The 13,654-nt window shown below is 40.7% G+C and overlaps 1 long non-coding RNA gene across 1 annotated transcript; it reads left to right on the forward strand.

Annotated features, from left to right (window-relative positions):
* Positions 1-1,367: 1,367 nt before the first annotated feature.
* LOC129350072 (uncharacterized) lies at positions 1,368-5,117 on the forward strand. The gene is made up of 3 exons (XR_008603294.1): positions 1,368-1,421; positions 1,664-1,724; positions 3,925-5,117. It is a non-coding gene; the product is annotated as an uncharacterized LOC129350072 (long non-coding RNA).
* Positions 5,118-13,654: the final 8,537 nt, after the last annotated feature.

The following is a 13,654-nucleotide window of genomic DNA, read 5'->3' on the forward strand; positions in this document are numbered from 1 at the left end:
TGTGGATCAGCCAAAATAAAAATAAATCTGAAACTATGTTGCGGTTCTATCAAATCATCCTCACCATTTGCAGAACACCAAGTGCATCTCTTGAAAACATTCAAACAAACGGCACTGCACAATGGATTACCTGCAAAATTTGCACAAATCTTTAGTGAATCTCTCGAGTCAATATTTACATCAATGTCAGTACCATCAGAATGACACGTCCTCTGTCATTATTTACAAACAACACAGTCAAAACGCTCAGCCAACAGTGTTTTCTCATATAAACTGATGTTTTGATGGTAATGGTTGAAAATGCACAAGGCTGCCCTTTTTCTGCATAGCATCAATGTCAACATTACAAAGTCAACACTGCTGAACGTGGGAGTCTGATTGGACAGGATTCACATTTGTGCCTTTCACGGTTTGTACTGTAATTTGTTGGCAGACCACGTCAAAGAAAAAGACAAGACTGTTTTCCATCGCCGCATCGCACAAAGGGAAACACACACACACACACACACACACACACACACACACACACACACACACACACACACACACACACACACACACACACACACACACACACACACACACACACACACACACACACACACACACACACACACACACACACACATCGCAGCAGATGCCTGCAGAGGCCGGATAAGACACTTCAGACTTTCTGCTGCATTTCAAGAGGAGATATCAGTTTGTGATGTGGATGAGAATCTGTGGCCCATCAGTGCACATACAGTCCTGCCTAAGGGCTGCTTCATATATGTGTTTACATTTCTAATTTTGCCTTTTTTTCTGTATTGTATTGCCATAGAAACAGTTCTATGTGTAGAAAATATGCAGATGATGACAATGATTCAACTATTTTGCGCGGCTGTTTTGGGGGTACAGAATTGGTGTGATACATTTTGATCAGCATAATAATGTAGGAAACAGCAGAAAGTTGTGCAAGATTATTTGCATGGATGTGCCAAAGTATTTCAAAAGAAAGACAAATTACTTTTAGGATTTACACAAGTGACTCAATCAGGTGGATTTAGAATTTCAGCTCTGATCTGTGGTGCATAGCAAAGCGACAGAGGAAAAATGTACCAAATTTGTTCTGCTAAAAGGATAAAATACTTGCAGCATTTGTTGGCTCCAGATTCAAAAATCAGCCTGACTTTTTTATATATCGGATATGAGATGTGTTTAGAGTTTAGGCTTTTGGGACAGCTTGGACAAGACTATTTTTTTTTTTTAAAAATTGAAAACCAAACAATTCAAATTGCAAGAAAAAACAATCACCATCTGGCTCAGGTTGTTAATAAATCACAAAGTTGGCAGCTCAATCCTCAGTTCCTCTTCTGTCACATGCTGAAGTGTCCTTGGGCAAGACACTGAACCACAGTTATGAAGACGCTGGAACCGCTGAGGTAATGACAAATGCTACAATACGAAGCGGAGACGATTTATCATTCATCAGTCAAGAAAATAATTACTTCTTCAACCTTGAATCTTTCTATTTCAGTTCAAAAACAAAACTTTTAGGATTGAAAATTCCTTCTGTGCTTTGGAAAGTTGCTGCTCTGAAGCTTCTGATCTTATCTCTGTTCTCAGCCTCAGCAGTCTGGCCGCTTTCCACACAATTACAGATGTTCATGTTCATGTTTTTCAGAGCACTTCCAGCAGTCTCCCGCCTGTGCTGCCTTTAAAAGCTGTTCATCACAGACCGTCAGGTACTTACCTCAGTTCTATTTCCTCATGTTTTCTTCTGATAACCTGCTCTGTGTTTTAATGCAAACAAACTGAAAACTGATGTGACACATTCAATATATACCGAAAGTTTTTTTAAAGGAGTTTGTGTTGTGTAGCGTTCTATACTGACAGTGACACTACAACACCCAAAACTGTCTTTAGATTAACGTTAGTTACACAGCTTTCATCAGTATTCCCCAAAAGCTACATTTTCTTCTACTTCTTCTTTAAATTTCTTTAAAAAACTGTTTCCTACTGTTAGGTCAACAACCTGATGTGTTTTTATAGTGTGGACCTCCCAGATACAGTGCTGTGAAAAAATGTTTTGAAAAAAGTATATAGAAATAATCTTCTATATTTGCATATTTCTCAAACTTAAATGTTCCAGATCATCAAACTAATATTTAAATTTGTTGAATATAAAATGCACAAAACACAAAATGCAGTTTTCGAATGATGATTTATTAAAGATTAATTGAAAATCTGTATCACCCCTTTGAAAAAGTAATTACCCCCTTTTGGTATGATGTTCTTCTTGTGTAATGCAATGCTAGCTTTATTCAGGATGTTATTCCAAAAGTCTCGAGGCTCATCCAGATCTATATTTTTTTTGCGCTGGGCATTTGATGCATTCATTTTGATTAATTAATTACTGAACAAAATAACACATTTAATTGCACCTGTCTCAGTTCCCTAATTTCTGGTAACGCTGATGAACGCTCCAGCCCAGTAGGTGGTGGTAATGAACCTAAAGTCTGTTTGCCTGCTGTGAAGAAGACACACAGGACGCACTGAGAGAATTAGTGCTCAAGAAACTTTGGTGAACGGTAGAGGAGGACGAGACCACAATGAGCCTGTTGGGCCGAAAGTTTTAACCCTCCTGTTGTCTCCACCACCCCACATCCTTATCCCAACTATCCTTGTCTGACGTCATGCTTTGCCTGTTTGCGGGTTTGTTTTTTTTAGGTTTCTTTCTCAAATCGAATTTCCCAATAATTGGAGGTTTCATTTGGTACAACGAGCCTTTTTTTTCTTTTGCCCTCTGCTATCCCTACCCAGATCCCTACATGTCTTTTTTTTCATTTTTTTTTTCCTGAAGAAAGGCGCCGCGCAGCACTGTGCAGCAGCTGGAGCTGTCATTGGCAGGGCAGCTCAATGTAATTTCATTGTATATGAAAGTGTGCAATGACAAATAAGCTATCTATCTATCTATCTATCTATCTATCTATCTATCTATCTATCTATCTATCTATCTATCTATCTATCTATCTATCTATCTATCTATCTATCTATCTATCTATCTATCTATCTATCTATCTATCTATCTATTTACAGGCACCAAAAAATATTGTTTCCTTGGCTGAAAAAAATCCCAAAATTCAGCAAAAAAATTCCCCAAATTTATAAAAAATTTCAAAACCTTCAGGAAGAAAATTCCCTCAAAAGTTTTATTTAAGAAAACATACAAATTTGGCAAGAAAATTCTTTTAAATATTTTTTAAAAATAAGCAAAAATCTTCTAAAAAATTCCTAAAAATATCCAGTGATTCCATATGTATCAGTAAAACTTCTAATGTTTTCTTTAAGAACATTCACAAAAAAATCAACCAAAATCCAGTGAAATTCACTGGATTTTGGTTGATTTTTTTTCTGAATGTTCTTAAAGAAACATTTTTATTTTTTACATTTCTTTTTTCCACCAAAAACATTTCCCAAAATTATTGAAAATGTGGAAGTTTTGGCTGTGAAAATATACTTTTTCCCCACATTTTCAAACTTTAAAATGGGTCAATTTTGACCCACAGGACGACACGAGGGTTAAAAACTCCATCCCAACATCTCTCCTTTGTGCTGTCAGATTTGTATTAGCTCTGTTCACGTTTTGTCACAGAATACTGTCGGTAAGGGACACTCAGAGGGTGAAAATACCTTTTACCGCGACACGATGTTCCTCTGTTGTGGCGTAAGCACATAATAGAGGAGCAGATGAACAGGGCCTTCCAATCCGATAAGCTTTTCTCATGAAATCCTGCTAAATTTACACTGAAAATGTTTAATGTTATTTCTATTTATTGCACTCTGTGAGCTCAAAATGTGCATCAATTAGAGGTCAATGGTAAAAAGGGTTGCACAAATGATAAGCGTGAGTGAATTATAGTTTCTGGTTGATGTTGTCAACAGGCAATGCTGGAGACCTGGATCAGAGGCTACAAACGTGGGATAATAGTTCCACCCTGGAGGACTTTGTTTCTGTACATGTCAGGCGATGTTAACAGCCCTCCCCTGTAATGATGAATGCTCTTTTCTACTCTTCCCGCTTCTTGATGGGTCGCCGAGTTCATCAGGCGTTATCGAGCGCTGAGGAAAATGTGGCAGCAGGTGTAGCCGGTGTCAGAGGGCATCCATCATCCAGCAGGCCTCCTAATGCACATGTAATATTTAGGCAGAACAGAGTAGATGTGGGAAGTCAAAAGGAAGAGAAGAGTCGAGAGGAAGCTACTTGCCCACCTTACCTTTGGATGGAATTAATTTAGAAAAAATAAAGCCTTTTCTCTTTGTCTGTTCCTGCCGGTTTGATAAGTAGCGGAGGCATTATCTCACTAATGTGCTCTTGCGGTGACATTTTGGGTTTCTTTTGGGCATTTTTATTCTGTAACCTTGTGGTAGTAGAACTCTCGTGATGATATAAAAGGAGGAATGTCAACAAATATATTAAACGGTTGTGAATGTGTCGCATTGAATCAGAGTCATTGTGTGTTATCGGAGGCTATACATTTGTCCGCAGTAAATCATTCATACTTTGTTTGGAGTCGTTCTGTGCGCTATCTGTCATCTGCCGAGTCTTCAGCTCAAGGCTTCTTCTTTCAACATCCTCTATGTCTCTCGGATGTCTTCGTGGGGTTTGGGGAGGTTTAAGTGGTTCCTGTGGACTCGCTTGACTGTTGTCTTCTTCTGTTAAATCATGCTTTGATTCACCATCCAGTGCAGCTGTAGCTCAGCTCTTTCTCTCTTCACTTGTTTGTTTTCTGTGGAACTGCTGGAAGAAAATCTAAAAAACGAAGGTGTGTACAGTTAGGGTTTCTCATAATGAGTCACTTCCCTCAGAAAGGCCTGCCCTTATTCACAGCCATGGTTTTAAAGATTCAAGGCAATTTCCTCCCATTATAGAAGTGATATATAACTGGAGAAGTATTGAATTACAGGTTTCACAGGGACTGTATAGAATCGCTGAAAGTGAAGCTGACATTTATAATAAAAAACACCACATTCTTATTGTACCTTCAGTCTGCCTAATGCGTTATTATTTTACAGGTTCTTGGAAGTAGTCCTTTGCTGGATAAATAATTCCATATTTGACTGATGCATCATTCATAACCCTCCTACTTCCAATTTAACTTTTACACTCTCGCAGTGTTTGAGCATCTTGCTATTCTGGTTGTGGTGACTCCAAATGCTCAGACTGTACAGTCATGGAACACATGATCAGACCACCCTTGTTTTCTTCCATTTCTGTTCATTTTAATGCCTGGTACCACTAAAGGTCTTTTACCTGAAGAATACAGTGAACATGACTTTAAATGCAGCTGATTCCATAATACTTTCTGTCCTATCTGACCTGCTTCAGCTTCATTGTATTCCAGGGTCTATAAGAGGACATTTCATGTCTTCAGCAGCACATCCAAAGGCCTAGAGTGGTTTCCTGCTGACATTCAAGCCGTAGCACAACTCAGAAGTTGTCAGCTCTCACATAACGCCTAAAACTAAAGAATTATGTGAAGCCACAAAGGCAGAGAACCACAAGCCCAAAAACAAAGCAAATTAGTTAGAATTAGTGCAACAGAAATGGGCTGCTGTGACAGCAGAACAATGTCAGAAGCTGGTGGAGAACATCCAAGACGCATGGATGCAGTCATCAGAAACAATGGTTATGAATCAGTACTAACTCCTGTGTGGATCATGGGACTAAAACAGACAGAAAAGAAAACATGGAATCCTTAAAGCTGTTTTTGGCACAACAATGCCATAGATACTGATGGAAGAACTGAAGAGATTTAGATTATTATCCAGAAAACCATGGAAAATGTCTGATATCAGCTCTGAAATTAAACTCTCATGAGCTATTTTTGTTGTTATCGTTATATTTGTCCAAACAAATGAACCTTTAGTGGTACCAGGCATTAAAATGAACAAGAAATAGAAGAAAACAAGGGTGGTCTGATCATTATTGCCATGACTGTATGTCTGCTTATGAACAGATTTCCTGTTAAATAGGAGTTTTTAGAAATATCTTTTCCAAAAATATCATAAAATACACAGCGTGGTAACCATATTTACACATTCCAGCTGATCATTTGGCTTCCCTCTTTCTGTATATGCTCCCTGCAGGGATGAGCTCATCAGACCCATCAAGTGGCCCATAACCAGCAGATAGAATTGTCTTCAGTCTGTTAAGGGCCAAGTTACTCACTCGCTCTCTTTTCACTATATTTTTCTGTTTACTGATCACGCTTTAGTGTGTAAGGACTGAATATACACCACATAAAATGCTCTCAGAAGTCTCTTCCTCCATGCATCCAACACCTCCACCAGCATTTTATTGCTGACATGAGCGAGTCCATTAAGTCAGAGAGGCTTTCGTTGTACGTTGACACACATCATTTCCAAATCAGTCGAGGTATTGCGATCAGGAGAAACAGATGGCATGAAATGACCAGGATATTGGAAGCTCGAAAACACCACCAGCACATCAGTGCATCGCCATGGAAACCGTCACGCTCTTGCAGGTTCCTAATGCCCGCAATTAGTTGAAAGGAACAACAAAGTGGGGTAGATTAGAGAGATGGCCAGATGTTCAGATATGAATTTTAGCGGTGGCAGAAAGCTTTGACTGCACTCTGTTTTCATCTCCATCACGGTGACGGTTACGCAGATAGCCATGATTAGGGTGGTGCTGGTGGCGCAGACAGAAAGCTGGAGGTACACGAGCAGGCGACACAGCTGAACGGATGTCAGAGCTCAAATTGAACAACTTCACTGCACAAAAGTGGCTCATCTCATTCCACTAGTTTCAGCCTCCTCGTCTCCTCCGTCGTCCTGCTCGTGACCCAGAAATCAGTCCTGGTGCAGCATCACAAAGGACGTCTCAATTCCTAAAATGCATCTGGAGGACAGACAAAGGAGGCTCGCTAGAGCAGCTGTGAGCGAGGATGTACAGATGTGTCCTCGATGAAGTGCTTCAGCAACTATGACATAAAAGAAGCAACACACAGCAGGAATATACAAACCAGGACTAACAAGTGCGTATTTATTATGTACCAGGACTCCTTCATGCTTTACAGCACACGAGAGTGTTGAATGAAAGAAAAGAATGTGTGACATCTGTCCTTCCTCATCACATTCTGCCACTTGTGAATTGAATTAAAAGTAAATATACACTGTGAGTAATCACGAACACTGTTCCCTTCAGCTGACGGATATGAAACACAGCAGTAGGTTAGAACAAAACAATGGACAGACGATGCAGCTGCACCAACATACCATATAAACATCAGTCTCATTTTGTTAAATGCCTGTTGCCTCGACTCCTTTTTCCTCCCCGCCTCCTCCATTCGCATCTCTGATAGGAAGAACTAAGATGCAAGGAGACAAGTCGAAGACATACAAACTGGAAAATGAGATTAGGCAACACCTTAATGCTCATAAAAAGGAGGCTTAATGTACATCTGTATGACAACTGAGTGAACCGCTTCTCATCTCTGGTGATATGAGAGGAGATGCGTGAGTGAATTGTGTTCCAGTTGTAAAAGAAAAGAAAAAACCTACCAGTTAACTGTTTGCTTTGCCTCTTTACCATCACAGCTGTTATCCAATACTAGCGTTGCATTACTAGAACAGCTTGGAGATTTGTGTTTTTTGATATATCCTTTCAGAACACACAAAAACATGATGAAAGTGGGGTCGTGCACTATCAGATGGGGTCGTGTTTACAGTGTTCATGAGAAGAGTCCATATGAATGCCGCCTTCTTGTGATATTCATGAACTTCTAAGTGGAAATTTTCTAAAAGCACCAAGTTCATGAGATGTGACATGTTCAGGTGTGTTTTCAGAAACATTAGAAGCAATGTAAGTACATTTGTCAGTGGCTGTAGGGTAATATATTGGATTTTTTTTTTGTCATATAGAGTTTGTTTTTGTAATTTTATACTGTCTGAGAAAAATGCTGATATTGTCAGTGCTCTCTTCTGTGCATTATGCCTCTGCTTTCCCTTTATTAGCCACTTGTTAGCTTGCTGAATTATTAGCTTTGGTGTCTTCCAGATGCTGACAGTGCTCCAAACCCAGTCTCCAACATAAGGCCGAAGCACCAAACCTGCTTGAGTGTTTCTGAGGGTTCAAAATACTAGAAAAAGGAGAAATGGAACCCACAATTGTGACAGTACACGGTGCATTTAAGCAATGCATCAGCATTTTAAAAAAGGTGAAAATCCACACTGAGTTTATGTATATTTTGTTGGAGGCAGATAACCATGCTTATTTTTCACCAATTTTGTGATTAAATCTGGGCAAGTCTTTCAAGGAAGTCTGAAGAAATGCATCAAAGTCTCCGACTTACAGCCACTTGAATGGCAAGCATTTGACATACATGAGTTCCTATAACATAATCACAAGCTAGATTTGAGAGCGGCTTTTAGTTTGGGAAAAAAATTACCCCAGGAAAACTCTGTGATAATATTGCATTTGACAAACAGCGATGCTCAAAGTTTCTATTATAACAAAACACACTGTTTAAAAAGCCGAACAATAATGCATAACTTAACCTCTGTGCTGTTTGTTAAAGTCAATTTTCCAGCATGCACAATATGCTTGTGTTAAAACAAAACAGTGTGTACATTTTCTTTTCCTGACGCTGTACTTTATTCTTAAGGCTAGCCACAAGCTAACAACTCTGCTCCTTTACCTCCATGTCTTATTCATGAAACAACAACGACTGAGGATGCTGACTCTGCAGCTCTGCTTAAAAATGCAAGATATGCTTCCATACGCACACACACACACACACACACACACACACACACACACACACACACACACCAAACACACACGCATGCCTCTTCAGTCACGGTGCACATGCGCACGCTTCCCTCCCTCATTCCTTCTCGGTTCTCCACTACAAAGGCTGCAGTATAATGAAGTGTTGCTGACTGACACGCACCTGGAGGAAGATGATAAGCACCTGAGTCAGGTGTGCAACAAAGAGCTGCTGACCTGCTGGGGGACTGTTGGGATGACTGGAGGAGACATTTCAGTACAGGGGTCTTAACATATTGCTCTGGGCCAGAAACACACTTCCCACAGCCCCCTCACATTTTCTGTTTTTCAGTCACAGTCTCTGAGCACACCAGTGAGTTCATATGAGTCATCTGCCTCCAAACGCCCCGTTACTGAGCTCCACTTTGAACAGAACAGTGTGTGTGCTATGGAGCCAATGCCTCTGGTAGCATTATTTCAAGGCAACATTTTGAGCATCTGTGCAAACTCCCTGATCCATATGTACGTGAATCATTGTGTGAGTATGAGGGTATCTGTGGGGAAAATTTAGTAACTTTTAGAGGATGTTTCTACAGTAAACATCATCCTGAGCAACTTTACTTTCCAGTTGGTCGTACAGTTCACCGACAGCTAGTTAGATCTCTTTGTGAACAAAACTGCAGCTCCAGCAACAAAATTCTAAACAAACCGATTGTCACATAAGATTTTTCTATTGAGAAGAATGACAACATCTGTCAGAGTAAGTGCACTAAAACAACATATTTTGACATTCAAGTGAAAAACCCTTTTGGAAGCCATAAGGAATATAAACAGGAGCTACTAAATTAATCATCCCACAATGTCATCATCATATTTTTGAATTTGTAGTTGCCCAATTTTCTGAGCACTATGAGGACTTCTGGAATATGTTGGCTTTTAAATTAAATCTCAAAATGTATTCTTGTCCTTAATAAGTCTCTAAAGCCAGTGGGGAGATTTGTTTTGTCACCTGCTGTCCAAAGTCAAGAAATGAATGAGGTGATTAATGTTTGCAGTTAAAAACATGTTTAGGCCAGCTTTTGTGTAAAACCGCATAATTGATCAGATGGGAAAAAACCTTTCGGAATGAAAATATTTATACTTTCTCTCACCCTGCTGTAAATCTCATATTGGCAGACCGACCAAAAAGTTATCCGAATCAACACATACATATACAAATCCGTCTTTATTTCATTTAAAATTACCACTTCCTCTCAGTTTCTTGCACGGAGAATGTCATTTCTGTTCTCCTCTCCACTTGTAATAACTGTTATTTATGCTCAAAACATTGGACCTTTTAAAAGAGACCAAAGATATCATGCTACTCAACGTCTTCTCCCTGTCAGAGACCTCACAGTGTAAAAACTGTGAAGTTTTCTGTCCCTGTGTCACTCTGCCAGACGTCTGAGGTCCTCTGAGGCAGGTTGCAGCTCTGTAACCATTACACAACTCTCTCCTTGTGTTTGATCGTCATTTAACTGACGACTGAAGGAGCAACATCAAACGCACACCGAGCACCTGCTTTGTTTTAATTTGATTCAATTGTGTGCACGACGCTGGGCGTGTTGCAATGAATGTTCAGATTCAGTGCTTCTATTTTTGTCTGCCACTATCCGATAAAGAACACTGAATTAACTGTTCAAAGCAAGTGGCTCCCAACCTGGAGGTCAGAGGTTGACTCTGAGGGGTCACAGGATGAATCTGTGTGGTTGTAAGATGATTAATGTGACGGGAAACAAGCAGCAACAAGGGAAAACTACAAAACCAATTACCTAAATTAGCAGTTTTTTGTGTTAAATTAGGGCCTCTCCCTAAACTTGTCTTTTTTGTTTAATGAGCCATCAATCTTTTGAACAAAACAGTCAAAGAACTTCACAGTTGGAGGCTCATGGTGTGTACTGGTGCACACCAATCAGTCTCAACATTAAAACCACATGCAGGTGAAGTAAATTACATTGATCTTTTTATTACAATGCAGTGTTCTGCTGGGAAACCTTTGGTCCTGGCATTCATGTGGATGCGACTATGACATGTGCCACTGTACCGGTCTCTGGTGGCCGTGTGTTTGGAAATGGACTTTGTGCAGCTTCTGTGTGTGGATGACTTGTGGAGAGGGGATTGGCTACACCTGGCTGAAGACTGAGTTTCAGATCCCACCTGGCACTCATGAGGAGTAATAAGCCTGGTGCTCCACACCTCCTCCCAGCCCTGGTCCTCCCCAACTCCCCACCCACCGGATTGGTCTGCCACCACAACTCCTCCTCCCAGAAGACCCCAGCAATCAGCACACATGAGTGCAACTACAACCAGAACTCTCAGTCTTGGCGGCTGGGATTTGATCTGACCAGTCCATCCTGGTGCCTCGTTGTGTCTTTATATTCTGGTATGGTCTGTCGGTTCCGTATCCACTGAGGGGTGACTACGGACATTTAGAGCTTCTGTTGGCGGCTGATAATTTGGAGTGGTGTCTCCAGTCTTAGTGAAGGCTGAGGCTCCTGTTAGCAGTCTGCCAACTAAAGGGAGAAGCTATTTTATAACTTGAGTCTTCGTGTTTTGTGTGTTAAATATCTGTGTTTAGAGGCTCCAGTTTAGTTTAGATAGTTCTGTCCACTGTTTGTATTCTATTGTTTGTGGTGGATGTTGATTCTGTGTTTAAGTTTGGCTAGGAAGTATAGTTGTTTTGTTTGTGTTTAACTAGATTCGATACTCTGACAGTCTTTGTTTGGTTTTATTTTGTTCTTTGATTTGGCAGCATCCATCAGCACCTCCAAGTCCGAAGCCATGGTTCTCTGCTGGAAAGTGACGGATTGCTCCTTCCAGACTGGGGGGGAATTGCTTCCCTAAGTGAAGGACTTCAAGTATCTTGGGAACTTGTTCACGAGTGATGGGGAAAAAGGAGCAAGAGATGGACAGGAGGATTGGTGCAGAGGCAGCCGACCAAGCCATCCTGGTAATGAGGGAAGTGAGCCGCAAAGAGAAGCTCTGAGTTTACCATCCATCTATGTTCCAACCCTCACCTATGGTCTTGAGCTCTGGGTAGTGACTGAAAGAACAAGATCGTGGATACAAGTGTCTGAAATGAGCTTAGGGTGTCTGGGCTCAACCTTAGAGATAGAGTGAGAAGCTCAGACATCCAGAGGGAGCTCGGAGTAGAGCTGCTGATCCTTCATCTCTAAAGGAACCAGTGTTGCTGGGAGGAGGAACGTCTGGAATGACCTGCTTCATCTGCTGCCTCCACGACCCGACCCCGGATAAGAGGAAGAAGATGGATGGATGGATGGATGGATAGATAGAACACCCACCAGCCTTGCTTTGCTTGACCACTTTCATGAATTTGCTACTGAGCAATAAATTCCTTTACCTGAACAAATAACATCTGGTGATTTTTGTTACATCCAGCTGACTCCTTAGGTTGGATTGTACTCAGGAACTGCTCGAGGAACATGACAAAGAGCCCCGGGCCATCCAAATTCTCCAGATCCCAATCTGAACAAGCCTGATTCACAGAAACCCTGTCCTCATACAGGATGCCACGATAGGTCCTGTGTTCATGCCCCAAGTACTAAACGCTGCTTTGGTAGCACAAAGGGGAACTACGTAATATTAGGCAGGTGATTATTAACGCTGTGGCTGATTCTTGTATCTAACCTCTGACAAGTCATTTTATAAACAAAGAGCAAAGAATCAACGGACAAACCTTCAGTTTCTCTTAGAGTTTTGGGAGAAAATAAAAGAATACATTAATTGTCGGTCAGTCTCATTGTTTTTGAGTTTTTATTCTCTGCTTTCATTGTGCTAAAATTTTATGTTTATGAATATTTCAGTTTGTGGCAGACCCGCATGTGACTCTGTTTATACCACAACAGGTCCATGCTGGTCTGTACCGATGATCAAAACACCCCTCATATGAATACAGAAATACACTCTGGGCAGTTTTGACAGGATAAAGCCGCTACTTACAAACTGGGCTGTAGCGTCACTGTCAGTGAACAGTACTGAGCACAGTGAGCCCACATAGCACAGGATTTCTGGAGAATTTAGAACATCCCGCTGTGTCTGGGCTCTGTTTCAATGGAAGGAATCTGCAAATCAATGCTCTTCCAAAGCAGCGACAGCTTCCATTACAACTCTTTTAATTAAAGTTGTAAAGTCTTGAATGATGGGTCGTGGTTAGCACCTTGCATGGCAGCTTCCACCATCAGTGTGTGAATGTGTGTGTGAATGGGTGAATGTGATGTATAACGTAAAACTCTTTGGGTATCGTTTCAGGTATAGTAGCCTGTATATAGCCTGTATATAAATACAGGCCATAAATACAGACCATAATCTACTTTTACAGTCTCTACTCTAAACAGGCATTTGTTCTGTGCACCGTCTGGTGTTCTTGTGCATGTCAGCATGCTCTCTGTTCAAATTTTGGGCTCCATGAAAACATTTGTAAACTTAAGAGGACAATGAAACTTACATCACGCGTACCCTTGAACTGTGTCCTTTAGGCTCTCTGTCATGTTTTGGATGGATATTGGTGTTGAAATATGCAAAAATCTTTCTCTAATTGCAACTTTAAATACCATTGCTGGTGAATGCCTCTGTTGTAATGCAATGACATGCAGATGAGACTTGTGCCATGCTGACAGTGACATGGAAATAGGACCTAGTAAGATTGCCACTGCAACTTTTATGGAAAAGTGACCGGCATGGTCGCTCAGACATGAAACTGACTGAATATTTAGAAGAATCTTTCTCTAAAATGCCATGTGGTGTTTGGTTATAGGCGGCCATGTTGATTTTAGGCCTGAAAACAGCAAAAATGTTGACTATGATACAAAAAGTCCTGCAATT

This window comes from Amphiprion ocellaris, chromosome 11 (assembly GCF_022539595.1).
Source record: "Amphiprion ocellaris isolate individual 3 ecotype Okinawa chromosome 11, ASM2253959v1, whole genome shotgun sequence".
NCBI classification, from domain to species: Eukaryota; Metazoa; Chordata; class Actinopteri; family Pomacentridae; genus Amphiprion; species Amphiprion ocellaris.